General features: G+C 33.5%; 1 protein-coding gene and 1 pseudogene across 2 annotated transcripts in view; both read left to right on the forward strand.

Moving 5' to 3' along the window:
- The window catches only part of IL1RAPL1 (interleukin 1 receptor accessory protein like 1), a 1,242,120-nt gene that overhangs the window by 452,170 nt on the left and 762,723 nt on the right, over window positions 1-27,227 (forward strand). The window lies entirely within an intron of this gene.
- LOC112485511 lies at window positions 15,891-16,009 on the forward strand (annotated as a pseudogene).

The following is a 27,227-nucleotide window of genomic DNA, read 5'->3' on the forward strand; positions in this document are numbered from 1 at the left end:
AGAGATTACTCAATACTTTTATTGTCCAAGAGGCAAAGTGTTTTCCATGTCTAAATATTTCTGGATGTTATAGAGAAACACAACATTTGTGAGTCCCACTAACTTCAGTAGAGGGATTTCTCTAAAGAGCAATGTACCAGTTTGATTAAAGAGGATAAGAACTGTACTCAGAATTTACCTTGGTTGAAAAAGAGGAATGATGCATTCCTTATGAAGGAATACTTAATTATCTTCTCTTGGAATAAGATGTTCTTTAGCTCTAAACTAAACTAAAAATTCTGAAGAAAATGCTAGAATAAAACACTACTGTAAATGTCAAATTTATGGCATAGGTTTGCCATTTTCTCATCAAATTTAGACCAATCTTGATGATAGTATAAGAATAATATGTTTTCAAGAATGAAGTGTTCTTGTTTAATTTCTACATAGTAAAGGTATATAAACGAGACTTTTGTCTTAATATTTGGATACACAAGTCAACTTTGAAATGTGTTTCATTGTTGTTAAGAAGAAAAAAATAGGTGTACTAATCCTGGAGTTGGGCAATACCCAAGACTGATTCATAGAAGAAAAATCTGTCTGAGATAAATCAATTTCAGGGCCCTTTCTCTCTAGGTACATCATTAATAAAAAGATCATGACTCCTATTATCTTGCTTTTTAAAAATTATTTTCACTGGAGTGTAGTTTAAACTGTACATCTCACATGTTACAAACATCTAAATATAACAAACATATCTAAATATTACAATTACTAAGTGATTTAATCTAGTGAAAAACAAGTCTACTGAAGTGCCTAATAAGAATAAAGAGATTGAATCAGTTGGAAAGATTTATTAAAAATCACATTGAAATGCTTAAAAGTGTGACTCTTTTTTTTCCTAATTTTCTTTTATTTTTATTTAAGTATCGTCGTTATAGAATATTATATTAGTTTCAGGTGTGCAATATAGTGACTCAACATTTATATATACCTTATAATGTGATCACCTCCTTAAACCTAGTAATCATCTATCATCATGCAAACTTATTACAATATTACTGACTACATTCCTCTCCACCTTTTTTACCCATCCTCCACGACCTTACCCTTTGGCAACCATCAGTTTCTAATTTTCAAAAGAAAATACTTCGCCTTTTTCTATAATCATTGTTTTCAACGTTCTAACTTCATTTTAGTAATCAATATTAACATTGTATATTTTGCTGATAATCTTTTTCTTAATGTATCTTCTTCTGCCCTTCTGTACATAGTCTCCTTCATTAAAAATGAAGTATCTACCAAGATACCATAGGAGAAAAGTTCAGAAAGATAAGAGGGAATTTCAATGTATACCTAGCTCTAAACAGTTATTACTACCATCAAGGCATAAAGCCATGTGATGCATATCACAAAGTCAGTATTTCTTCTGGTGTACATTTTCCTATATTTTAATAACATGGCAGGCAACGTCTCTTTATTTTAAATCTCTGGGTATAATTTTCAACCAGGAAAGTAATTTTTCCCTCCCATTCCTTGTGAAAGCTCATCTTTATAGTTGGAGATCTAACTCTGATTATAGTGTTTTTATGATGGGTTTTCACTTTATTCATGTATTCATTCATTTATTAACAAACATTATTATTCATATACCATAGGTCTAAACTTCATTAGTCATGAAACATAGAAAAATTCATAGCATTATCTCTCCTTTGAAGCATGTTTTTTTTTTTTTTAATGGAAGAAGACAGAGGAATATATTTTTAAACTGTGGCATCATAAATTAGATTGTTCAAGTATATGAAAGGAAAATGAAAATCAGAGAAGGGGAGAGACCATTTGTAGTTATGTTGTGGATTTGAAAAGATGTTATTGATGAGGTGATCCTGAAGGATTACTGAGGATATTCCATGCAGCTAATGTTGATGGGGCAAAGACAGGCAAGAATACTCCAAGTAATGTGAAAAGAATTTGCAAAGAAGTAATGTGTTCTGGCTGTGAAAAGACTTTTCAGGATATCTTGACTCAGATGGAAATGTTAAGATTAGCGAATAAAATGGTAAATATAGAGATGGTAATGAATGGTCTTGAATGCCATGTTAAGGAATTTAAACTGTATCTTAACAGATACGGAGGATTTTGAGCAACTGCACAATTAGGTTATTCTAATGGGAGTGTGCAGAATTGGCTGGGTGAAAAAGACCAATGGAGAAAAAGGTCAGTTTAAAAACTGTTGAAACAGTCCGGTAAGAAATGATAAGAAAACCTATCAAGTGAGTGGAGATTAAAGAGTAAGAAGCAAATCAGGATATACTGAGAGGCCATGGTAGTCAGTTTGATGGCTTATGGAGATAGCAGAGAATATTGGAGCAATCACAAGAGAGGACAAATCTGGGGAGGAATACTGTTTAGTTTAAGACATCCCACATTTAAAGTGCCTGAGTTAGAGAAGTATTAAACATTTAGGAAGAGGGAGTGGTGTTCATAAATCTGGAAAGCGCAGAGGTATAGACTAATCCATGGGAGAGTCTGAGCTGGGATTAAGAGTAGATGAATTATGTAGAGAAAGAAGAAAAGCCATCCCAGGCTAAGACCCTGCAGAGCTTCAACGTAATGAACAGCATGCAAAAAAGAGAGGTTTGTCAATCATGGTTCCAAAAAGTTAAAGCAGCTGAACGTATGTAACTAATATTTCATCCATTTGAGAGTGGCCTTGTCTCTTCATATGCTTGCAAATAGAATCCTAATCACATATGATTGTAACCAGATAAGTTTGATTAACCAGAAAAAAATAAGTCATGACATAGATTTGAAGGCCAATAAGAGTTATGAATCAGTGTCTCACAGATGAGCTGTCACCTAGTCGCAAGCACATTTTATTCCATGAAGATTCAAAGTGTTAACTTATTTTACTCATGATAACAATTTACTTCCTACCAAAATTCCATGGAGAGATAATAGATTATTATTTATTTTATACTGAGTATAGACCATGAGGATTAAAAATAGTTCATGAATAAAGGGAATAGAAACTCTATACGTGGGATTTTATGTAATTATGGTAAAAATCCCTTGAAGATATTGTGGTCTGTTATGTAAATATGTGTAATTATGATAATTTTAAAACCCATGTTATTCACTCAGTAGTTTAACAGCTCCTTTACAAAATAGAACTCAGGAGGAGTGTAGCAATACTTTCCAAAAGGAAAATGAGAATGAATTTAAAATCTACTTTTATAAGAAAGTATTCAGTATTTAAAGATATATTTACCCGAATTTTGCATTCATACCAAGAAGTTCTGCTGTGATATAGATTGTTATTACTCAAGATAAGAGATGACATACGTGAAGACTGAATTTTGTTGATAAGTGGTCAGAATGAATTGATGATTCTCATAGGTTTTTCTGGACCACGGTTATTTTTTTTCCTGTTGTTCAATGGCCCATACATGAGTGCTATGACCAGAAATCTAAAATTTCAGAAGTAGAAACCCATTATCTACCTATTCATTCATTGAATATTTATTCAGGACCACACATGTGCTATTCATGGGGCTGAATTTGGGGACCGCTAAGATAAACAAAGCACATGTCCTACTATTACATGCCATCTAACAGGCAGAGGCAAATAGATAAATAAGGGTGTGAAAATAAGTCATAGGGGTTACCATTCACATTGTTGTAAAATAGGGAAGCCCTGAGTTTTACAAGTGTTATAATTGAAATATAAGTAGCGTATAGAGAAGACACACAATTTTATATGAGTTGGTGGGACAAAGATCACTCAGGGTGAGCCAAGTTTTAATTATGTTTATTAGGTAACCAGAATGATAGGTGATGTGTGGGGGAGTATTTGGTATTTGTGTATGTGTATGCGTGTGTGCATGTGTATATAAGTGTGCACGTACGTAGAGGGTGCATAATTCTAGAATGAGGGAACAGTGTAAGGAAGTCTGGGAAGTTTAAATCTTCTTGGTATAAAAATAATTATTTCTGTTCAGATGGCTGCAAAGGAGAAGACTGGGGCAAAAAGCAAATGCCTAATCATCAATAGCAGCATTTTTTTTTTGCCATTTTTTTAAGATTTTTGGATATGATTTTGTTAAGTACTAGAGGGCTATTGAAAATGCATGAAATAAGAAGATGACTTAATTTTTTTATTTGAGAAAGATTACTCCAGCACTAATGTGAAGAAAGCAACAAAATCAATGTATTAATAATAAGTTAATAATAACCAACATTCATTGGACATGTTCTGTGTGACACACATCCTGCTAATTCTTACTTGTATTATTCTATTTTGTGATTACAGCAACCCAATGAAGTAGGTATTATTATGTGACCTTAGATTGAAATCTAAGTATTAATTTTATCAGACATCAATAACTATAGTATCATATGATAAATATTTGAAAAGAGAAAATGAAAGAGCCAATGAACAATCTGAGAAAACTATACAAACTTTTCATTCCTCTCAATTTTCATTTTTAATGTGATTATCCATTTTATATGAGAATAAGGGAAAAGGTGAAATAATGGATAGTTCTCAGATTTTTGGCTTAGATGTATGGTGATGTCACTGAGAAAGTAGAAGTAAAAGTAGTTCATTTGGAGAGAAGGTAATAAATGAAATTGGGATATTTGATTCTGAGTTGTCTGAGAACACTTCAGTGAAGATATTTAAGAGGAAGTTGGACACATGGATCTGAAGCTTCAAGAACAGATGTGGGTTGGGCACATGGGTTATCCACATGTAGGCAGTAGTGAAATTATTGGTTGTCTACAGGAGATATGATTTGAGAAAAAGACAGAGATTAAGAAAAAGCATCCATTGGCATTCATACCGATATTTAGTGGACCAGCTGAGGGAAAAGCCCAAAAAAAGGAGAATGAGAAGGAATAGTGAAGGCAGAAAAACAATAAGGGAAAAACCTGTTTTTCCCTAAATGTAAAGGTGAGATTCGAGAAAGGCCTAGTGTTCCACAGAATTCAAGTAAGGTGAAAGTGAAAGAGTCCATTCGATTTGAAAATTAAGTTATGAACGCCTTTGCTGAGAGCTTGTTCAGTAACGATATGCAAATAAATGAAAGCTACTTAGAGAAAAAGACAACGAGGCCAATAAAACAACTATGAACAATTCTTCCAAGAGCCCTCATAGTGAAGAAAAGAGAGATGGTGTTCAGAGTCTTTATTATTTGTTTTAGGTTTTTTATTGCATGGTTTAGTTTTTGTTTTCTGTGCTAAGTATTTAAGCATGTTTATATACAGTGGAGGGCAGGTTGTTTATAACATGGTAGAAACTTTACCTGAAAAAAAAAAAATAGAGAAATCAGATTAAGAGCAAAGAAGGAGTAGATGGCTTTGATCTATAAATGAGACAAGGGTTCATCTTTATCTGAAGCAGGAAGGAGGAAGGATGGAAGGAAAGGTGGGTTCTGATATAAATGCATGCAGAAAGTTCTTAACATTATTTTTCAGCTAAAATCACAGAAAAAGTCATTTAAAACAGAACATAAAAAAGTACTTACATTGCACTCAAAGGATACTTTGCTTCCTCTCAATTTTTCTTCTTCAGAGCAAATACTTTCTGCCCTAATATCCTGCTTACTTAGTATAAGAGTTAATCTATATTATCCAAGGGACCAGCAGACTTTTTTTTTTTTGTTCCCTAGAGAAGGACATTAGAAGAAACACAGTAGATTTTTCTGATCAATATAGCTCACTTTTTAGGAGGAAGTTGTTAATTTCTTTGAGTCATCGATTGTCTTTATGCTGTTTCAGAGAATGGCGCTGCAATTAGGAATGACACACGAATTGAAAAGATTATTACTCTGGTGTTAAATTGTTTAGTTCTAATTTTAGAAGCTCCATCGATCTCTGAAGAATTTCAAACCACCTATATTCTTTTTCTTAATGTTTATTTTTCAGTTAGAGTTGACATTCAATATTATTTTATATTAGTTTCAGGTATACAGCGTAATGGTTAGACATTTATATAATTTATGAAGTGATCCCCCCGATTAGTCTAGTACCCACCTGGCACTACACACAACCATTGCAATAACACTGACTATGTCCCCTATGCTGTACTCTACATCTCCATGGCCTCATCTATACTCTTATCATTTAGGAAGTAGATCTAGTATGTCATTGCCTTCTACTGTCAGTCATGTGGCTCAACTCTGTTTTAAAGAGTCCAAGTAGATGGTAGAAGATCTATTGTAGAAATCCAGAGTATAGACTACCTACTCTTTTGCAAAATCATATCTTTATAAGAGCTCTTATAAGATATTTGAAAGAAGAAGATATGAAACAGAATTTCTGTAACAAGCTTTGCCAAACTTTCAATTCTTGATTACCATGCTATCATCAATGTGTTCATAATGAGATGTTGCTAAACAGCCATTAACATGAGCCTCTGGCAATAAAATGTTGATTTCACAATGTCACAGTCATATATATAATTTTGAATCTTAGTCCTTTTATGATCTTACTGTTAGAAGTCATTTCTAAGTGAAGGTTACTTGGAAATGTGGTATAATTATCAGCCTCTGACTTTTACCACAATATTTCAGCTGTTCATAATGTCCTCATGAACAAAGGGTGACTGTGTAATCATTTGTTCAGGTTTAGATATTGTGCAGAAAATCCAAAATAACATTTAAAAACTCAGAACATTTTCAATAAAGTTGTAGTAGTTTTTGCTGAATTTAACCTAGTAAAATATATAACCAGTAAACATTTACAGGATAAGGTTAAAGTATACTCTGGTAAAAAGATACTTTGGGGCAAACCAGCCATATTGCAGTTATTACCTATCACTCAGTTGAAACCAAATCATTGTCTGGCTTTGAGCAACCATATACCCTAATTGAAAATTCTATAAGCCATTCAGTGGCATACTTCTGGAGGGCTATAGAGTCTGTCTAGGTGAAATCAAATACCCAAAGAACATGACATTTTGGTCAATTGGCTTTTACCTACACCTAGAACCCTGTTCTGCCATGTATAAAAATTGTGACAGGTGTCATGAGACAGTACACAGCCATCAACAAAGCTGTACGATTGTCTACCTAATGTTCTCATCCTGATTTTTCTTTGCAGTTATGGGAATAAATATCTCTCTGAATTCTCAGAGCTTCAGCACAATTGATCTGGGACTAAGAGAATATAACATCTTTTCCTTTACATTGTTGATATGTACACACAAATATCCTTTCCACAGTTATATATTAAAGCCATCTCTATGTGCCTAACATAGTGTTAAATCTCCTATAGATATGCAAGAATATGACTATTATATAATCACTGTTCTTGTATTTGTGCATGCTGTGTATCACTTTCTCAGGGAGATTTTGATTTGCATTTGCTTACTAACATGGAAATCAATTAAAGGAAACTGGCAAGTAGATACAGGGTGACAACTTGTTTTGAGAATGATGCAAATATTATTGAAAAAAACTTGCATTTATTTCTTTATATACTACTGATACATATATCCAAATTTAACTTCATGAAAATTTCAGGGAATAACACTCTAAATATCAGAAGAAGCACTCTCCTTAACAAATATGGCTTACATCAGCAAGCCCTGATAGTGAAAGCGCCAGCCCAGCCAATCCTGGTTGACCAAATTAGAAACCCATTTAGCATGCAGTAATAAGGCATAGGAGATCATGGTACTGTAATAAATTCCTAAACATATTCATAGCCTGCATCAAAGTGAGGGGCTGCCCAAGTCAAATATAGAAGCATATACCTAAACAGATGGAATGTCACTGCTTGGCACATTTTTATTCAACGCTCCAAATCTATGCAGCAGTGGCCAGCATGGTGTGTGCTACAAAGTTTGAGGACTTGCCTTGCCACCAATTAGCCAAGGGAACTTGGGGAGACCCCTTAAACTCCCTTGTTACCATAGTAATTTATGAGAAGAGAGGCTTGTACTAAATATTTTCTTATGTTCTTAATGAATAACAAGTTGGTTAGTACTAGCTAATAGTAAAGAAAATTATAACCCTGTCCTGTGATGAATATGTAGAGTATAGTGATTCAGATAAAGGTTATATACAAAAAACATCCTAAGAATTTTTTTTCAGGAACAATAGACAAAATTTATATGAAAACAAAGAAAGTTAGTGGTAAAACCTTCTAAGGTAGTACTTATGTCTTCAGAGAGAAAGAGAGAGACCAGACAGATTCATCTTTTTGGAAAACAGGTAGCCAAGCAACTGCTTGAAAAGCCACCAAAGGGAGCCTTCTTCAAAGGGATGGGCACATCGCTGAGATAATCCCTGGTTTAGCCTTTGACAGGCTTGCATCTCAGCACTTGCTTCTGTTTGAGCTATTATGTGCTGACTTCATCATGGGAACACTGAAATTGGGACATGACTACACATTTCATTACCAATGCTGCTCTCCCGAGCCATGGGAAAATAATATTTTTAAAAAAATCTGTACCTGCCAATTTAATAAAAAGGGGTATGCAATAGATAATCAAGTTGTCATTAGATTATTTATAGAACAAAATCGAGGATGAAATAGCCTTTGAATGATTAGAGGTATAAATTTTATCAATGAAATAAAACTAATTTAACTGTTAAAATAGTTTGACAACCAGTGAGAGAGCTTGTGAGGCTCAGGGTAACCGAATAGTCGCATTTTATAGAAATGACTAGACCTAGGTTCTAAAATTAAGATATCTCCTTTGGAAAATATGCAACTTAACAAAAGAATTGGGCTATCTTCTTCAATGTAAGGCTTTTAAATCGATAGAATGTCTTTTTAGGATATTCATACATGAGAATTTTTACTTTTGTATTAGTTTAACAAACACCTAGGGAGTCCCAACAGTTAAGTTTATAAAATTAAAAGAAAAACAGAGAATGGTGGCTTATTTTCATATTGAGCACATTATCTGGTGTTCTGATGAAAGCCAGTGACCATTTATTTTTTCAATTGAGATTCCACTTAAATTAAAGGGATACATATATAAATAAGGGCAGTGCACTTGAGAAGCTTAATGTTAGTAGTGAAATAATAGAATTCTATTAGAGTAGACTAATAGAATTGTAATAGAATTTTAAAATGAAAATATCTATTAAATATAACATAACTATATAACATACCTATAATGTTGTATTCTATAGAACTTGAACATTTCAGAATTAATCTAGATAAGCTGGATGTGCTTTGATCAGATGTGCAAAAGGGTGAAATTATAAACGGGCAGCTGGGAATTGTGTATATTAAAAGAACTATAGCAGTAGCAGTGAGGATGATGATGATGATGATGATAATGAAAACAAAAAGAAGGAAAAAAGAATATTAACTAACACTAAAATTAGCTAACACTAATGTCTGGCCTACTGCATGTCAAACATCTCTCTAAAATTTTTTGTATGTATGAACTATTTCTCACAAAAATGGAAGTATGTACTATTATCAGTTTAGTTCTCCAGTTAGGGAAATTCAGGGCAGAAGAGTTAGTCCACCCAAGTTGCACAGTCAGTAAGTATATGGTTGTTGTTAAAATCAGGGTGTGTGCATGGAATTGAATGTCAATGTTCCAGAGAAAGACTTAGAAGCATTGATGGTTTACATCACTCAAATATCTACAGTGGCCAAACAGAAATGTTTGTATATAGTATGGTGCATAACAAGGGTGGGCGGACAATATGGCAAACTGGAGAGGATAGATGATAAACTGGAGAACTTATAGCCCATCTACATGTGGCAAGTAAACCCCAGCTGACTGTGGCCCTCCAGCAGTGCTGCCTCAATGTTATCACATCGTCCAAGTTTGTAAAGAATCTGAAATCTGGATTCATAAGCGAAACCTCCAGATTATTAAGTATTTGGAAAGTGAAACCTCCAAATTATCAAATAATTGAGAATTAATTAAAATTTTTAAAGATAAAATGTTAGTCGGGCTCCAGAGAAAACATCAGTCACTGAGCCCAATGCAGCCTGGTAGCCACCAGTGCACCATTCCATCATTCTGCAGAGAGATTTACTGACTTTCCCAAGTTTCTTGTAGTCTGAGCACAGAACAAAATACACAATAGTTAAGAGTCACTCTCACTCTATATTAATATTTCTAATTGCTTAGTGAGTTGATTTTCATCCTAAAATATTTGCTTTAAGCACAAACACAGGAGCGAGTAAAAATCAAAGTTCAGCATCATATTTGTAGTTTATTCCCTGAGATTTTATGCTCTGACTTTGTGAGCATCCCCGGGTTTACTCTGATTAACTCTCCTGGGCTCTGGCTGACTCAGTCCATGTCTCTTACACCAGATTATGAAGGTCCTTAGAAAAAAAGAAAAATATTATTTCCAAAGAATAAGTTATGAAGCCCTGTTAGACACCCATATGACAGTATTAAGTCCTTTTTATCTGGGAATCTCAAGGTAGAACTGGGTTCATATTTCTGATAAAGTCAAATGTCATGCAATGTCTCAACAAAGACTTGATACACATACCAGGTGTTTTTTTGTGTGCTGTCTTGACCACTTCTTCCTTCCTCTTTTCCCTTTTTCTCCCTTTTATCCCCACCTAATTTGCTCAGATTCTGTGTTTTCTGGGTTCTTAATACTGTTATTTGTGATCTCTAATCCAATCATAACTTGATTATTTTGGCGTCAGGTGCTACTTTACGAAATAAGAGATTGAAATTATAAAAACATGTTGACAAGATACAAAATGTCCTGGGAAGAGTGATGTAAATGGTGAAGAGTCTTGATACCATACCATACCATGCGAGGAATACTTAAATAACCTAAGGAAAGAAAGAATATTTAGGGGAAATATGATGGCTGTTCTGAAATATTCAGAAGGTCAGCAGTGAAACAGCTCTAGCGTTTAGCGAGTTTGAAAGTTGGACTTGAAAGTATGAAAGCTATGGGAAGTAGATTTTAGTTTAATAAATGAAATATGTGTCCATAAAGAGTGCTACCTAAACAGTAGTGGATACCCCAGAAGTAGTTGAGAGTGGTATGAAGTTCCTGAATTGTCAGGGAAAATTGGCCTCTAAACGTGCTGTCTCAAGAAATCTAGAGGAAAGCTATTAATATAAAGTAATGCCATTATCGAAGATGATTTCTAGGCTATTATAGAAGAAACCATTTTATCTAAACTAACTATAAATATTAAAACAGATTACATCACAAATCAACATCATAGACACCCAGGGTTTGTTGCTATATAAAAGTATGAATACTTTTGTCATATTGAGTTTGTTTTTTCAATATATTGACTAACAAATGATTGAGTAAACAAACCGATACACCAGATCAGTGGTCCCCAACCTTTTTGGCACCGGGACTGGTGCTCCTATGAGAATCTAATGCCTGATGATCTGAGGTGAAGCTAAGGTGGCGATGCTAGTGCTGGGGAGCAAATGCAAGTACAGATGAAGCTTTGCTCACTCACCCACCACTCACCTACTGCTGTGTGGCCCAGTTCCTAACAGATACCAGTTGGTGGCCCAGGGGTTGGGCAACCCTGGTCTAGAGAAAAATGTAAAGAAAAACATCAAATGTTTCTATAATGTTTCCCCTCTCGTATATATGTTTTCACATTATAAATTGGTCAGTTACATCTGATGGTTTTATTTTTAAGTTCAAAAAGTCTTCATAGCACTTTCTCCTTGCGTGGATCTTCCATAAAGCTATTAAAATGCATGCACATTATGTCTGCTTTTCAACACTCTGTACGTAGTAATATTGTCCAAAGTATATTGGCCTCATTATTGTAATCAATGTTATCAAAAGGTTATGGCAATTTTGTAGGAAAATCAGACAATTTAAGATAACTCAAGAAAAAAAATGTCTTTTTTAAATTTTAAATTATGTGGGGAATGTTCAATCATATATTTGCTTTCACTATACAAGTCTGGCTTGGGGTATATTACAAAGTGACTGAAAAGTAAATGTTTATATTTAACTGCAGTTTTTTGCAACTTTAAGAAAATACCAGGTTATTGTAGGAAATTCTAGTTGTCTTCAGAAGTAGAGTCTAAGTAACTACCAAATAACACATAGTTCTTCGCAAATGAAATAAAGATAATTCCCTAAACAACTACATTTATTGTAACAAGCGATTATAAAATATCTTTATGAATAAATACCATAGACTGCATTGTAATCTGTTCTTTTTGTGGCCCAGAAAATTTTAGCTACTACTATTATTCTCTATAGACTTCAGCATGTCATGCTTCAATGTTCACCAGTTGTCAGGGAAAAATGTTTGTACCCTGGAGGAAATCGGATCAGTGTTACCTGTAAGCAAATTGATATTGATGCCTTTTGTCCTAGAAGTACACCTGCATTTTATTAATGTTCTTATTTGGATCATTTTGTTTTAACTGGTTATTTTTTCAGGTTATTCTGCATGGGGTGGGAGCAGTAAAGAGGGAAGCAGAGGAAAGGGTAGAAAAACAGGTAGGCAGGTAGTCATAGAGTTATTATTCGAACATGTAATTTAAATTTGAAATCATTTTTTTTAATGTTCTTCATAGTTATCATTAGTTTTTCTAATTGAAGGTAGAGAAATATGAATATATATATACATATGAAGGGCAGCTTCTTTCTGCTTTTCTGTACTTCCTGTTTTGTCTTAAGTTGATAGTGAATTGCTGTGCCGGAAAATGAGGAGAAACCCATATGGTTCAGTTTCACATGTTCAAAACAAATTATGTGGCTTTGTTTTCTGAGATTTTTTTTTTTTTTTACTTATTTCATCCCAGGGGGATGGAAGCTTTTGTATTATTTAAGTTTTGAGGCTAGGTGTCAACAGGACCAGTCACTATGAAAGTACAACTGTTATTAAGTGGCTTACATTTGATCTTGACTCTACTGCATTCTATAACATTTGAGGTGCATACCTAAGGCTCCTTATTTCTCAGTTTTTTTTTCCTGCATCTATTTTAGCTCTTACTATTCAGTAAATACCTCCTATTAATTAGGCCACTAGATGGTTCGAAAGAAGATTGACTTAAGTTGGTTTGAACGCTTAAAAGAAATAGGGAGATTTGTTAAAAAGAGTTTTTAATTCCATAAATTCTCATCATATTTTTTTGCTTGTCCACCACTACCTTAGACTATTGGAAAACTCCGCCCCGCCCCCCAAAAATTATACCCTTAAGAAGAAAGCAATGCAAGTAGGAGAAACCCTTAAATACTTTATTATAAAGCTCAAAACTAAGAGGAAAATTTTTCCATTTAATTAATGAGAATACAACCCTTTAAAGGTTTGATGACTTTTGAAACTTACATACTTATATAATCTGATTTTATATGTAAAGAGGAAAAGAAGATATTTTGCTTTCATTAAAGCAAAAATGACCAAAAATGTTGACCATACATTTGCTTTCAAAGATAACTACATTTAATTCAACAGAAATGGGTTTTGAGCCTGAACGATCTGCAGCATTATAGAATTGGCTGCTGTTCTGTCAGAATCCTGACTGTTGAAAGCAAGAACTCTCCTGTATATCTAGTACAAAGATTGTGCTTAGGGTTTAAATAAAATGAAAGGAATAAGGTAGAAAATTAGAATATGTTAAAGGTTGAAAGATTTGATCCTGTGACTTTTACATAACTCAGGAAGGAAATAACCCAGTTCTTCTCTACTTTTAGTGGAAAAGCAACTCAAAATCATAGAGACTGAGAACTTTCTCTACAAGTATTTTCAAACGATTTATAAAAAGATGTTGGAGAAATTCACAGAGACCTGGATAATGTTGGAAAATCTGGCATTCAAGGCAGGACAGAGCTGCCTGATGCAACAATGCCATCTATTGGCTTCTAAGAAATGGCACTGACCACAGCTTGTTTAGAATGTCAGTAAAGGTGAGAGTTTAGCAGTTTGGAACAGGTGAATAGAAGCTTATTAAAGGAACAGATGCTATTTGCCATGTGCTTTGTTCTTGAATGCAGACCGATACATGATGCATATACCATACACATATAAACATAATGCATATAGATATGCTCATACGCATCATCAACAACCTTCTACTTTGTGCTAGATGATGAGCTTTTCTTATATATTTTCACAGTAGTTGGGTTTTGTCTACCTATGGACAAATAGGTGTCATACAGGAGGGTTTATTTTACCAGAACAGATAGCATTTTCTTTTTTTCAGTATGTTAATTATGTCTTAGTTTCTCACCCCTCCCAATCCCAGTGGTTTTGTGATTCCCAGGCAGACTTAGAATAGGAAAAGCATAAAGAACAGGACTCTTCTCAGTTGAGCTGAAACAATTCTACATCCAGATATTATAACCCATAGTGCGAAAGACAAATTTTGGCTGCTTTGAGGCAAGAATAAAACATTTGATTGTGTCTGTCTTAGTTTCTTTGTTTGCTTTTAAAGAATATTAAAATATGTGTCCTATAAAATAAGTTGTAAAAGTTTGTGATCATTTTGAAAGATAAATTATTAAATAAACATGTGCCTTGTATTTATGTGCGATTCAGAAAATATACGGGAAACGTATATAATTTTGAATAATATGACTATTAAGGGGCTCAGAAGTGCAATAACTTAAAAACAATTAACATTTCAAATTTGTCTACCTAAAATGGAGCTAAAACTTAATGAAGTAATTAGTTTCCACTGCTTTTGTTTTTGAATATTGAGAGTGTGCAAAAGAATAAGGATCTTGACATGCAGGAAATTCAGATCCATTTTTTGCTTAGATTTCCTCAAAGATTGTAAAAAATATATACAAAATAATTGATTCAAGGAATTCTTGTGTTATATATAATTTATGTTAATAGTTGTGCATTCGTAATATAGTTTTTGAATAGTCATTGCAGATAAAAAATTCTGTGTCAAAAAAGTAACATTTTTATTTTACTAATTTCCTTCCCTCTCGCTTTAATTAATTTTATCACTCGCTTTATATCTTGAGAGTTCTAGGCGGCACTTCCAAATTACAAATTGTAATTATTGCTATGCAACATAAGTATTTATTTGAGGATAGTAAAGACCAAGTCTTCTCATCTAAAACATTTACACAATAAGACTCTATGCAAACAAACATGTTGTTTGAATACCATGGCTCATTTGAAAGAAGAATTAAATTATAAATTAAGAACCTATTATATTGTTTTCACCTCCTGAGTAAAAATATAAGATTGTACATTGTTTTCCAAACTTAAGTTTGCCCCAGCCTATGTCTGTCATGTTGATGTTTTACCCATGCTTTATATACTTAATATCTTTCTTTAAATTGACTCTCATTTTTTAAATGTATTTTCAAAATATATTTTAAAAGGAAAGTTTATAATACTTTTATAAATGAAGATCTAGACTTTCCATAAATAGAGGGTAATCATTTAAATTTTTAAAAATTATAATATTGTATTAATTAATATAATAAGTAAAGCATTATTACATCTAATTGATTTACCAAAAGTGAAATAATCTTTTCAAGAAGAAAAATTGAACTATATTTCATCAGCCAGTAATAATGGCATATTTGGTTTAATTCATGCTAAAGTAAGGTTCTTGGTCAATGGGAAGTTTCCATTTTTTAGTTCTAATGTTAACTGGTAGTGAGAATCACAACTTGAAGATGTAAGTTTTAGGAAAGGGTAAACATTTAACTAGTTTTTCTGATAGTGTCGGGCACTAAGATTAATCCTAAACATGTTGTAAGTGACTTTCGTTCAACAAACCTTTGTGTCAAGCTTTCGCGTTAAGAAACCATTTGAAGAGCATCTGTTCTTGTGAAGAATCTAAATCACTCATTGCTGCCATGTTGCTTAAAATATCATTTTAACAGTCATATCAAATTGTTTAACCATCTCTTCATACTGTACATAGTATCTTCAGTTCTTCAAATGATTTTATAGTCAGGTCAATTAGGTAACCTTGGTTATCAATAATAATTGGGAGAGTCTACGGCCATGCCACCCTGAACAAGCCCGATCCCGTCTGATCTCGGAAGCTAAGCAGGGTCAGGCCTGGTTAGTACTTGGATGGGAGACTACCTAGGAAGACCATGTGCTATAGGCATAAAAAAAAATAAATGAATGAATAAATAAAGGATTGTAAACTGACAAGATCCTTGCAATCTGTGAGGTCAACCAAAGGTTGCCTCGCCAAAAAATAAATAATCATAATAATTGGAAGATTAAATATATGTTAGAGAGACATGTTCTCAGGATGCTGACTGGGATAATGCAGAATGATCACCTTCTATAAAGGAACATTTATTATGTATTAGGCACTGTCCTAAATGTGTTGTGTCAGTTATCATCTCATTTAACTCACACTACAGCCTTTCTAGGTGGATACTATTATTCCTCCCATTTTGTAGTTAACAACCTGAGTGTCAAATAGATGGAATGATTTGACTAAAGTCTCTTAGCTAAACTCCCTGCGTTGGTGAGCATTGACAAGATATTACATGCTACAGCTCTGCCTCATGTCCAAAGGCTCCAGGCTTGGCCTGTGGGTCCTACTCAAAACCAGAATTCCAGCTAACCCAGCCCTGAGGGATCTTTTCCAAAGTTTCCTGTCTAGCCCTTCCCTGAAAACCTGGTGGCAGGGAGTCTGATCCAGGATGTGTAAGTATGATCAGGAGGAGCCAGGGAAAGATAGAATGGCAGTCTTTCTCTAAATCTTGATTGATTTCTATTCCACCTGGTCCATTCTTCCAGTTCACCTCACCCACATAACCTAAGCACCTGCACTTTAGTCTGGATAACTGATCTTGTACCATGAATACACATACCCACTTCAGGGACACTGACCAGTAAAACCAGTTCCAAATTTACAAGTCTGCTGGGATGTATTTGACTTCTTATAAATATAGCTATGTTATTTTTTTGTGTGTATCTATATGTCCATTTTAAAATATGGTAGAAATGAGTTCTCTAGAAATATTAAATATGTAATGCATTTCTGAAAATTGCAATGAATGTCTGTTCATTCGATATAGCATTGTGGCGTTATTGAGTGGTTTCTTAGCTGTGTCTCAGTTCACAACTTCTTGGTTTTCTTTTATATTTTTATATATATTTTTTTGTTTTACTTAATGGAAATGCCTATTTCGGAAGTTTTAGAAAATACACCTAAGATAAAATAAAAAATAAATAAAATCACTATTAATCTCACTGCTGAGAGATAATTACTTTTAAGATTTTTTTTGTGTGTATGTGTGTATCTCTTTCTCCATTTACATTGATTTTTAATTTCAGTTAAATGAAAACTCCATTTCTTTTTTATGGCTTTTGCTTTAAGAGAGTAATTTTCCTTACCTTAGTTGAGAATATCATATTCATTTCTCTGAAAGTTTTTATTTTTTATAGATCATGTTATTTTTATTTTTAGAATAAACAAAATAGTCTTGCTTCCTCAATAAGTTACGGAAATCATATATTTTAACAAAATATGATGCTATTTTCCATGCAAAGGACTTAAATGTTTTATTTCTTTGTCCTTGCAGACTTGTTTATCTTTCTTCTTCTAAATTTTAGGAGGCTGCTGTTTTTTTCTTTTCTTGCTAAGCTGCTCTTGTTAACAGCTAGAGTCACACTGAAAAAGGCGGTTTTCACCATGTCAGTCATTTCTTCTAGAAGATAGTCTTTGCAAATGCAGAAGCCCTCTCTTGGTAATTTTGCTTTGGTGTAATTCAGTGGTTTTTAATACTGGCTGAATAACTGAATCACTAGAATGTTTAGCATTTTAAAGAGAACAAATGTTTAAGCTACACTTCAACCACAGTTTATGAGATATTCTCGATGCTTCATGGTTGTGAAGCCCACGACAGAAACAGTTTCACTAATCCACATCATGTCATAGTATCTGGCACATTGTAGGCTTAGTAAATATGTATGTTTTAAATGAATGGAATTCTGGCAAGATTTACCCAGGTAAACCATGTGTAGGAAGCAGCACACAGAGCTTTGTTATTTGGTGACCCTAATCATTTGTATAGAAAAAATACACATATTACAATTTTCTCAAAGAATAATGGTTCCCTCCCAAAAGAATTGTTTTTATACTGTGAGCTTCCAGATGTAACTTGAATTCATGGCAACACTGCATTTGCCATTTCTTTTAGTGTCTTTCGAAGAAACCTGCCTGGAGGTGAGAATTTAAGTGTTATGTTCTGTATTTTTATGAGTAGTTTTTGTTTTGTTTATAATGGCAATACAAATAATATCCAAAAATCCTGGATATATCTGATGAAAGTTTGATTGTCTAGTTGATGAGTAAATGCCTCAAGCGCTTTTTTTGTACCACTTTGAAATGGGATTGATTGAATGATAAACACAAACTTAAATTCTCTTACATTGAAAGTGGTATCAACACTCTTTGAATGTTTAATTCCCTTTGATTATCACCATGAACATTTTTTAGGATTCACTTGAAAAATATTTAACTCTTTGAAACTGGAATGCCAATGTCTATTAATATACTGATCAATGCAATACTTTACCCCAAAAAACAAAACAGTCCTGTGGTTGTTTTATCTAATTGTGAATTAAAAAAAAAAAACCCAGAAAATTTAATGAAACATCTTCAAATATAGCTGTGTTCTTACAATCCAACTGCTCATTTAAGTCTTCTGCCAGGACGGGAATATTGGTGCAGCCAGGGCAGCTATAAAATTATTCTATGTATATTAATGTAAATATATATTATAGATATGCCAACTCCAAAGGAATTTAATTTTTTTGTGTGATTTCCCCCCCAAATACTGTACAGTTTCTGGAGGAAAATGCCTGTAATGTAAGGACAATTGCCAAGTATAAAAAGCATTGTTCTGATGGAAACCCAGAGAATTCACCCACTGTGGTTTTTTCTTGTGCTTACCCAATGACATTTGAACAAATTGTTTCTTAATAATTTATTCAGATGCCAATATTCAATTCAAAATACCCCTTCTCTCAAAATACTTCCTTGAAGAAAATAAACGACTTAAAAAGAAAATCATGTAAGCAATGTATGTAATGCGTGTATATAAATATATAACAAGTATATATGTAATATATAGTAATATATATGTATTATAGATTGTAATAGGTAATATATGAAGATTTTCAAGGTGTTAGGGTGAAAGAAATGAATCAAGCACACCTTTACATGAGCTGAAGGGCTAAGATATTTCAGTCTTTACCTTCAAAAGCATTTGGTCATCTCAGAACTATTTGAGATCATTCAGAGACCATGTAGAAAAGTGTGACATGGTGATGAAGACTCAACTCTAATATTGGTTCTGCCAAAAAAAAAAAAAAAGAAGGAAATGATAGGGCACACCCTTTTATTCCATTATTTCTATGTCAGGAGGGATCAGTGTAACATAAATATTAAACAACTCATTTAAGCTATAAACTTTGTCAATAAGCTCATCTTTAAGTGTAACTTTGATATGTTAATTTATTCAGTCAGAATGTCAGTAATATACTCTATAACTTCCACCTAAGACTGAGAAAGCACTGGAACACCCACACTTTGACTATTTTTTCACTTTCACTAATTATCATAGATATGTCATGGGAAGCTGCTTCGCCTGCCAAAGATTGTGTTGTTGCTTTTACATCCACTTTGACTGTTCTTTCATAAGGTTATCATAAACCCATAGGATCATGAGATGGACTCTGGGAACTAAAAGGAAGGTTCTCACTCTTATACTCTAATAAATGTAGACACATTTGAGTGCCTTAAATACATGCACAAAATAAGGTCTCTTTTCCAAAACTACAGAAGAGGTACTGAAGCTTTCTCACTTAGGAGCAAGAGGAAAAATCTATTATTAAGGCCATTTGTTCATATTCCTACGGCGTCCAAGGAGTTGTTTAAACTTTCAGCGCCTTATGCATTTCCATCAAATATGAATATGAACTGGTCCTTCTAGTAGGTAAGACCAGTCATTCCCATATTTCTTCTTTCCTGCTCGTCTGTACTTTATTGGGTACTCAGTTCCAGGACAGTTTCATCCACATTGAAAATCACTTGATTTGAGGTAAACATCCTATTACACAGTACTCAGAGGCTGAGTCTACAAATTATTGTACAGTTTAACATACACACACTTTGGCTCATCTCTCACATTGGTATTATAAAGATCGAATGACTTTTGAACTTGTGACTTGCAGAAATAGTGTCAACAAAAGCACTTTCACCAAAAGACTGGACATATCACAATTGTTTTTTTTTTTCAACCATTTTCATTAATTTTTTAATCTCTACTGATTATACACCATGTCTTACATGCAGATGCCTTTGAACTGATCAGATGTGGTGAACTTTATCATGCACTTTACTCAAACCTGACCATAGACTCAGCAAACCTACTAGAGACGAATGGCCTAGATTTAAATGACCTTGCTGACTTCTAAACTCTTCTTTTGATTGTGGGCAGAGATGCTGTGTTCTTGCTCTGGGATGTAACTATGTATGGATTTATAAAAGTTTGTCAAATAGAAGTTGAAACCTCTATATCCAATTTACTAGAAAGAATACTAATTTTCTGGTTAATTATAGTCTGTTAGAAAGGCTTAAAAGATGTCATGAAACTTCAGAATTGTCCAACTAGTACTTAATGAGGAGTTTATCATCTCTGGGTACAAGTTAAGTGTACAGTTCCTCATTCTTTCCCTTCTTTCTGTGTCCTCTATGCTCTGTTTTCTCTTTCGCATAAACCTCTGCCCGGTTCCCTTGAGTCCAGCTAGACATCCACATTCCATACCCTTACCACCTCTCTACCTTTTCTTGCTCTTCTCCTTTTCTTCTGTCTTGCATCTTCCACTTTCATCCTGTGTCCCCTCCATTTTTTTCTTGTTGTTGTAGTTCAAACATGTATTTTTAAATTATTCTAGTTACCTTAGGTATGAATTCATCACTTTTAAAGTGTTATAATGTATCATCACTTAAAAAGTTTATGACTTTAGCATGATTATCTCGAGGTCCATCCATGTTGTTGCAAATGGCAGTATTTCATCTCTTCTTATGGCTGAGTAATATTCCATTGTATCACAATATTCCAATGTACCACAGCTTCTTTAGGAGGTGTGGGAGGAGAGGGTAGGTAGATGGTTAAGGGAGGGTCAAATATAGGGGGAGGGGGCAGGTGAGGTGGGTAAAGGGGATCAAACATATGGTAGATGAAGGGAACTGGACTTTGGGTGGTAAACACACAATAGAATATATAGATGTCAAATTATAATTTACACCTGAAAATTATATAATTGTATTAACCAATATTATCCCAATAAATTTAAAAAAATCATGGTCAAGTTTCATATTAAAGGCTTGTTACTCAAAAAAAAAAAAAATCTGTCACTACTTATTTGACCTCCTTTACCCTGTCTACCACCCCCATTCCTCCTCCCCTCTACCTTCTGGTAACCAACCACTAGTCTATACTCCATGAGTCTCTGTTTGTTTGTCCTGTTCATTTGTTGCTTTTAGGTTTATATCCCACATATAAGTGATATCATGGGATTGAAAACTTTTTCTGTCTGGCTTATTTCGCTTAGCATGATTATCTCGAGGTCTATCCATGTTGTCGCAAATGGCAGTATTTCATCTCTTCTTATGACTGAGTAATATTCCATTGTATGTATGTACCACAGCTTCTTTATCCAATGTCACCAAAAATTTTTTTTTAAATAGATAAAAAAATAAAAGTTTGTGGACCAGCAGCTTGGACATCACCTGGGGACTTGTTAGAAATGCACAACCTCCGACCCTTCTCCAGACCTTGAATCAGAATCTGCTATTCAACAGGATCCCCAGGTCATTGGAATGCACTTGAAATTTTGAGAAGCACTATGTTAGAATACATTTTCCACATACTAAAGTCGTATTAAAAAAGGGCTTATAAAATAGTGTTAGTTATTTGTATTTTAAAGTGGAAAAAAGGCTAAACAAGTTTAGTTTATTTTTTCTTTTACAGTGGAAACTTTGTAAGGACAGAGATATTCTTCTTATATATTTAATAATGTTCTTCAAACTTTAACATATTATAGTATTAGCTGTTATTCTAGGAAGATTTTTAATCAATAAATATTGAAAACATTAAGATTTTTCATATGTATACAAACTTAGGGCACAGGTAAAAACTAAGCTTATATCCTTCAAAGTCTGAAGGCCATAAATTTGTTTATGTTTGGATGATAAAACAATATGTTTGACTATTAATAATTATGTTATAGGTAGTGATTGTAAAAAGCTTAAAATTTGACAAGCAGTTTGCAAAACACTTTATGGAAGTTAGCTTATTTAGTGCTTATAACGAAATTGCTATATAGCAAAGTTCTAATTCTCATTTTCAAAAGAAGAAATTGAAGCCAATTTTATAGGTTAATCAGTGGCAGAGCTTAGATATAAACCCAAGTCTATCTGATGCCACAACTTCAGTTTGTCAACTTGATGTTATACTGCCTCCCTTAGTTGATAAGGCATGATTTGGTTCATCAGTCAAACTAGCAAAAAAAAAAAATTATAATAGCAGCAAATTATAGACATTTGTAAAGTTTTCAGAATGAAAGATTGGTATTCTTTCAGTAATCACAATAGAATCTATTATCCTCCTTTATTTTAGTCTTTTTACATTAGACAATATCCCCCATAACTTCTAAAATCTTTAAAACATTTTACTCCTTTATTATTAATATATTTTATTTTAGAACTTTCTAAATATTTGTGTATTGATTTCTCTCCTTCCCAGTCTAATATGATAGCTAAACCCTTACTTCTGGAGTCCAACTCTCTGAATTCTCATCAGGCCCCAGCGTTTACAAGTACGTGACCTCATATATATTAGTCTTTTCTGATTCAAAGTTCTCATCTTTAAAATGGGGATATAAAAGAGCATCTATCTCACAGTGTTGTTTTGAGGTTTACACTGGGTAATTTATATAAGTTGCTTACCACATCACCGTACAGAAATTAAACACAATAAATAGTATCTATTACTATTAGATTTTCATGTCTCGAGAGTAGAGATTTTATCATATTCATCCTTGCATATACCACTTCTGGTATATGATGGGTAGTTTTGGGAATGTGCTTAGCTGTAAGCATCAGAAAACCCATTAGTAGCTTAAACAGATAAAGGTATATTTTTCTCATATAAAAAGAAATCCAGAAGCAGGCATTTGAGCATTGATGTGCCAGTAAGAATTCAAGTTTCTTCTATCTTTCTGTACTGCCATTTTTTAGTTTGTGGATTTTATCGTCATGCACACAGAATTATTTCAGTGAGCCAGATATTGTGTTCACATTCCAGAAAGATGGGGGAAAAGGACAAAAGAAGAAATGAAAAGGCTGAGGGTGATAGTGGGGAATGCTAGCTAAGTCTATCCATGTTAAAAATCTTTTTCTGGTATTTCTATCAAAAAGATTTCTGCTTGCATCTTCTCGGTAAGAAATTGGATATCTAGCTACCCTTAGCTGTAAGAATGTCTAGGAAGGTAAATAGTTTAGCTTTCTAGCCTCTATATAAAGAAACACAATGTAGAAGAATGTCCTGTATGCCTTTGGGGTAACTGATGCAAAATATCCACGTATTAGTTATTCAGTGAACCAAAAAAAAAAAAAAAAGCATGAGACCCTTTAAATAGAATACATCAAGTTTTTTAATATAAAATGAAATCCATATATATTTAAATATGATGATTCCCTTTATCTAGTATTTCGCCACTAAAGTGTTTGAAGTAAGGAATGAAACTTTACACAGATAATTTATTTTGGCAGTGTTGCCATGGTGACAAGAAAAAAAATTGTCCCTAGAACAGACCCTGAAAAAAACTGCTCTTAGCAAATACTCGGAGGTGTTTCTGCTGCTATAGATAATCGCAAGAGTTGCCAGAAATTAAAATGTGCAAAGGATAAACACAAATCTTTCTCCTTTGTGGTGTTGGAGAGACCTTGCTTCTTTATTAACTTCCATAGTCTTGTCGTCACATTTTGTAGCTTCTCTTTGCAATGTATCTGTGACAGCTCAGTTTTCACTTTTTTCATCTCAGTAACCACTCAAACTTTTGTCAGTTGTGGATGTGTGATCTCAAGAAATTCTTACCTGGCCTCTTCATCTCTGCCAGTCGTCCTCCATATCATCCATTTATAACACTGCTGTATGCTTCCTACCCCGGTCTTGGTTATCTTTTGTAGATTTTTTTTTTCTTTTAATCCTGAAAGCCATCAACAAGCTGTACCTAATACAGGTGATCTCACTGTTCTTCCCCTTTCCATGCCCTGGTAGCAGCCTCACATTTATGAAAACCCTCTCTTTTCTATCTCCCCTCCAAAGGTCTCCTTATTCTACTTTTAAAGAGATACCCTTGACCTAGAATGTGTTTCATTGATGCAAGAGGACCTGAACTAATAGTACTCCATGTTAAATTTTTTTATCCATCCTTTCTCCTTTGTCAGTGTATCTTTATCGATTCCTTAATTCATTCACTGCTTCCCTAGCATATACTTGTTGAGCATCAAGTGTGTGCCAGACCTTCTGGTAAATATAGGATTTATAGAAATTTATGGAACTTAGGGTGTGTTCTCAAGGAGGTTACAGTCTATTGGGGAAGAACGATTTTACATGACTATTAGGATAGCCTCTAGTTTTTTGGAAGGCGTGAGCTGTAGTTGATCCATGCCCTCAGCTTCCCTTCCTATCACCAGTTTCCTCTACCTCTTAGAATCGACTGTTCTATGAAGCCAAATGCATTCTGATAGATAACATCTCTTCCCCTGCAAATATACACACACATTGATATGAAAATTTCTTAAAGGCAAGGAAGATTCATTCTACTTCTGTCTTTTGGTATTACATTCTTCTACCACAAGCACACAATGGCATCCTAATAAAAATTAGTTTTTCTAAAATACTCTGAGGAAATAATCTGAAAAAAATGAGTTGGAATGAGATAATAAACTATTTTCTTGATTTATGAGAAAATAAAATATCATATAATGTGATTCAGTGAAGATTTGTATAAATATATATTTTTAAACTTCAGAAATCAAAAATAATAGGCATAAGAATCTTTCCCTGTATATGTAGGTATATAGGTAGGTAGGTAGGTAGGTAGGTAGGTAGGTAGGATGATGTTGTTAAACTACTTGGTAGCAGTCTAGAAGGTTGAACACAATCTAAATAGAGAGAAAAGATTCTTATTTCTAGTTCTGTATTTTTTCCAGCATACTGTAATATTCTTCAAAATCTATCAAAAGTTATAAATAAGTATCAATTGATATTTTCTACTTATACAGAATTTTATTATTTTATATTTTTTTGCCTCTCTTGCAACATCTTATCTTTGATTTTTTTTTTTTATTTGACACACATAGTTGCCTATGTTTTTTCCTCACTGAAAGGTGTTAGGTTAAAAAGATATAACTCAGTATCTTAGTTCATGGTCAAATACGCATAAACAGTACCTCCTTTTACACTTTTCGGTGAAAACTGAATGTCCATGATATGTTCTTTTATGTGAATATCTAGTTATTCAAGTCAAACTCAAAACGAATTTTTTTCATCTTATTTTAGAGTAAGTAGTTTTTTTGTTCCATAGTAAGGTAGTCTTTTTCACTGATCTGTAATATTTCCCAAGAAATTAGAACCTTTGCAAGTGTTTGAATCTGCAATTATTATTCATTCTCTGTTGGCTCAAGGATCTTACTCATTGGAATTACAAAACCCTTTCTCTTATTGCTGAAAGCATTTAATGTATGCAAACTTACCATTTGGCTTGAGAGCATTTTTTAAAAATAAACTTTTCAAGTTGGAATGTTCTTATTGAATTCAAGCTTTTATGATGCTGTTTGATTTGGCATATGTTCCTTGTGATATCTGCCTTGAAAACACTTTGCATTTGAGAGACTTTCCCTGCCTTATTGGGACATTGCAGCTCAATTTATAGTTATAAGTAGGAAAAAAAAAAGAAAGCATTTCCATCCCAAAGAGGTTTCAGTAGGATTTAGCAGTTAGTACTCAAAAAAGAACAACAGCAGCAATTTTGAACCTTTGCCCACTTTTTCTAAAACAAAGAAACATTACAAGATTCTCTTTCTTTTTTAAGGACTTGCAGAAGGAGGGTTCTTCATAGTTTATATAAGAATGTAGTCGTCTTCAAGAAACTTTTCTGTCTTACCTAATGCACTTACACTCAGAATCTGACTGAATTTATTCAGTGTTACCTTTAATGCTAAAATGTTCGCCATCGATTGAATACTTAGATCCTTCACAGAAAGTATGTTATCAGGATGCATTTGGCTTTGTAGAATAGTCAGTTCTTCAAGGTTTAGACTGGGTAAATAGTAACTATAAGCATTTAGCATGTCTTTAGATAATCGTAGGTAAAAGAAACCTGAAGGTGTTTCCATGGTTACAAAGGTACACATAAGTGGACACAGCTCCCTGATTCTTCACAAATGGAACACACCAGAGAAAATAGCATATAACTCAAGAAAAAAATGTTACCAGGCCCCCAGAAACCCACTTTTTGCTCTGTTGTAGTCCTTACCTTCCAAAGGCAACCACTGTTCAGATTTCTGACAGCATAGGTTATTTTTCCCATTTTTGTACTTTTTATAAATGGGATCATACATGATGTATTTTTGTGTATGTGTTTCTGGCTTCCTTTGTTCAACATTATGCTTGTGAGATTTACCCATGTTGTTGCTTGTATTTGAAGATTGTACTCATTACTGTGTAATATTACAGTGTGGGAAATATGCTGTAAGTTTTACTCTACTGTTTGAGTAGTTTCTAGTTTTAGGTATTAGTAATAATATTACTGCTAGCATTCACTGTATGGACATTTAGTATATGTCTTTAAATAAAAATAGGTACATACTTCTATTCGATATATAAGAGAGGAATTACATAGTTATAAGAAATACATGTTGAGCTTCCATAGATTCAGCCAGTTTCCCAGAGGAAGATAACTTTTCCTTCATCATATTTTGAATTTTGTAAATATATTTCTCAATCATCAGGAAAACATAATATTTAAACTAAAGCAATCGTGCAAAGAATTGCATTTAAGTGAAAACAAAGATGAGAAAACTTGGAGATGGGAAGAGTATATTTATATTAGTTCATAAAAGAGCATATTCAAAAAGGAAAGGATTGTACCTTGAGTGTATTACAGAGTTAAAAATGAGAAAGCCAGGTTTTTGAAAAGTGACCTATTTTTTTTTCCCCTTTTAAAGAATGCGATAGGTCATTGAGGGTAAAATAAATCCTTGTCATTTCAGAAAGTGTACCTGTTTT

The sequence above is a fragment of the Pteropus alecto genome, unplaced genomic scaffold, assembly GCF_000325575.1.
Source record: "Pteropus alecto unplaced genomic scaffold, ASM32557v1 scaffold301, whole genome shotgun sequence".
NCBI classification, from domain to species: domain Eukaryota; kingdom Metazoa; phylum Chordata; class Mammalia; order Chiroptera; family Pteropodidae; genus Pteropus; species Pteropus alecto.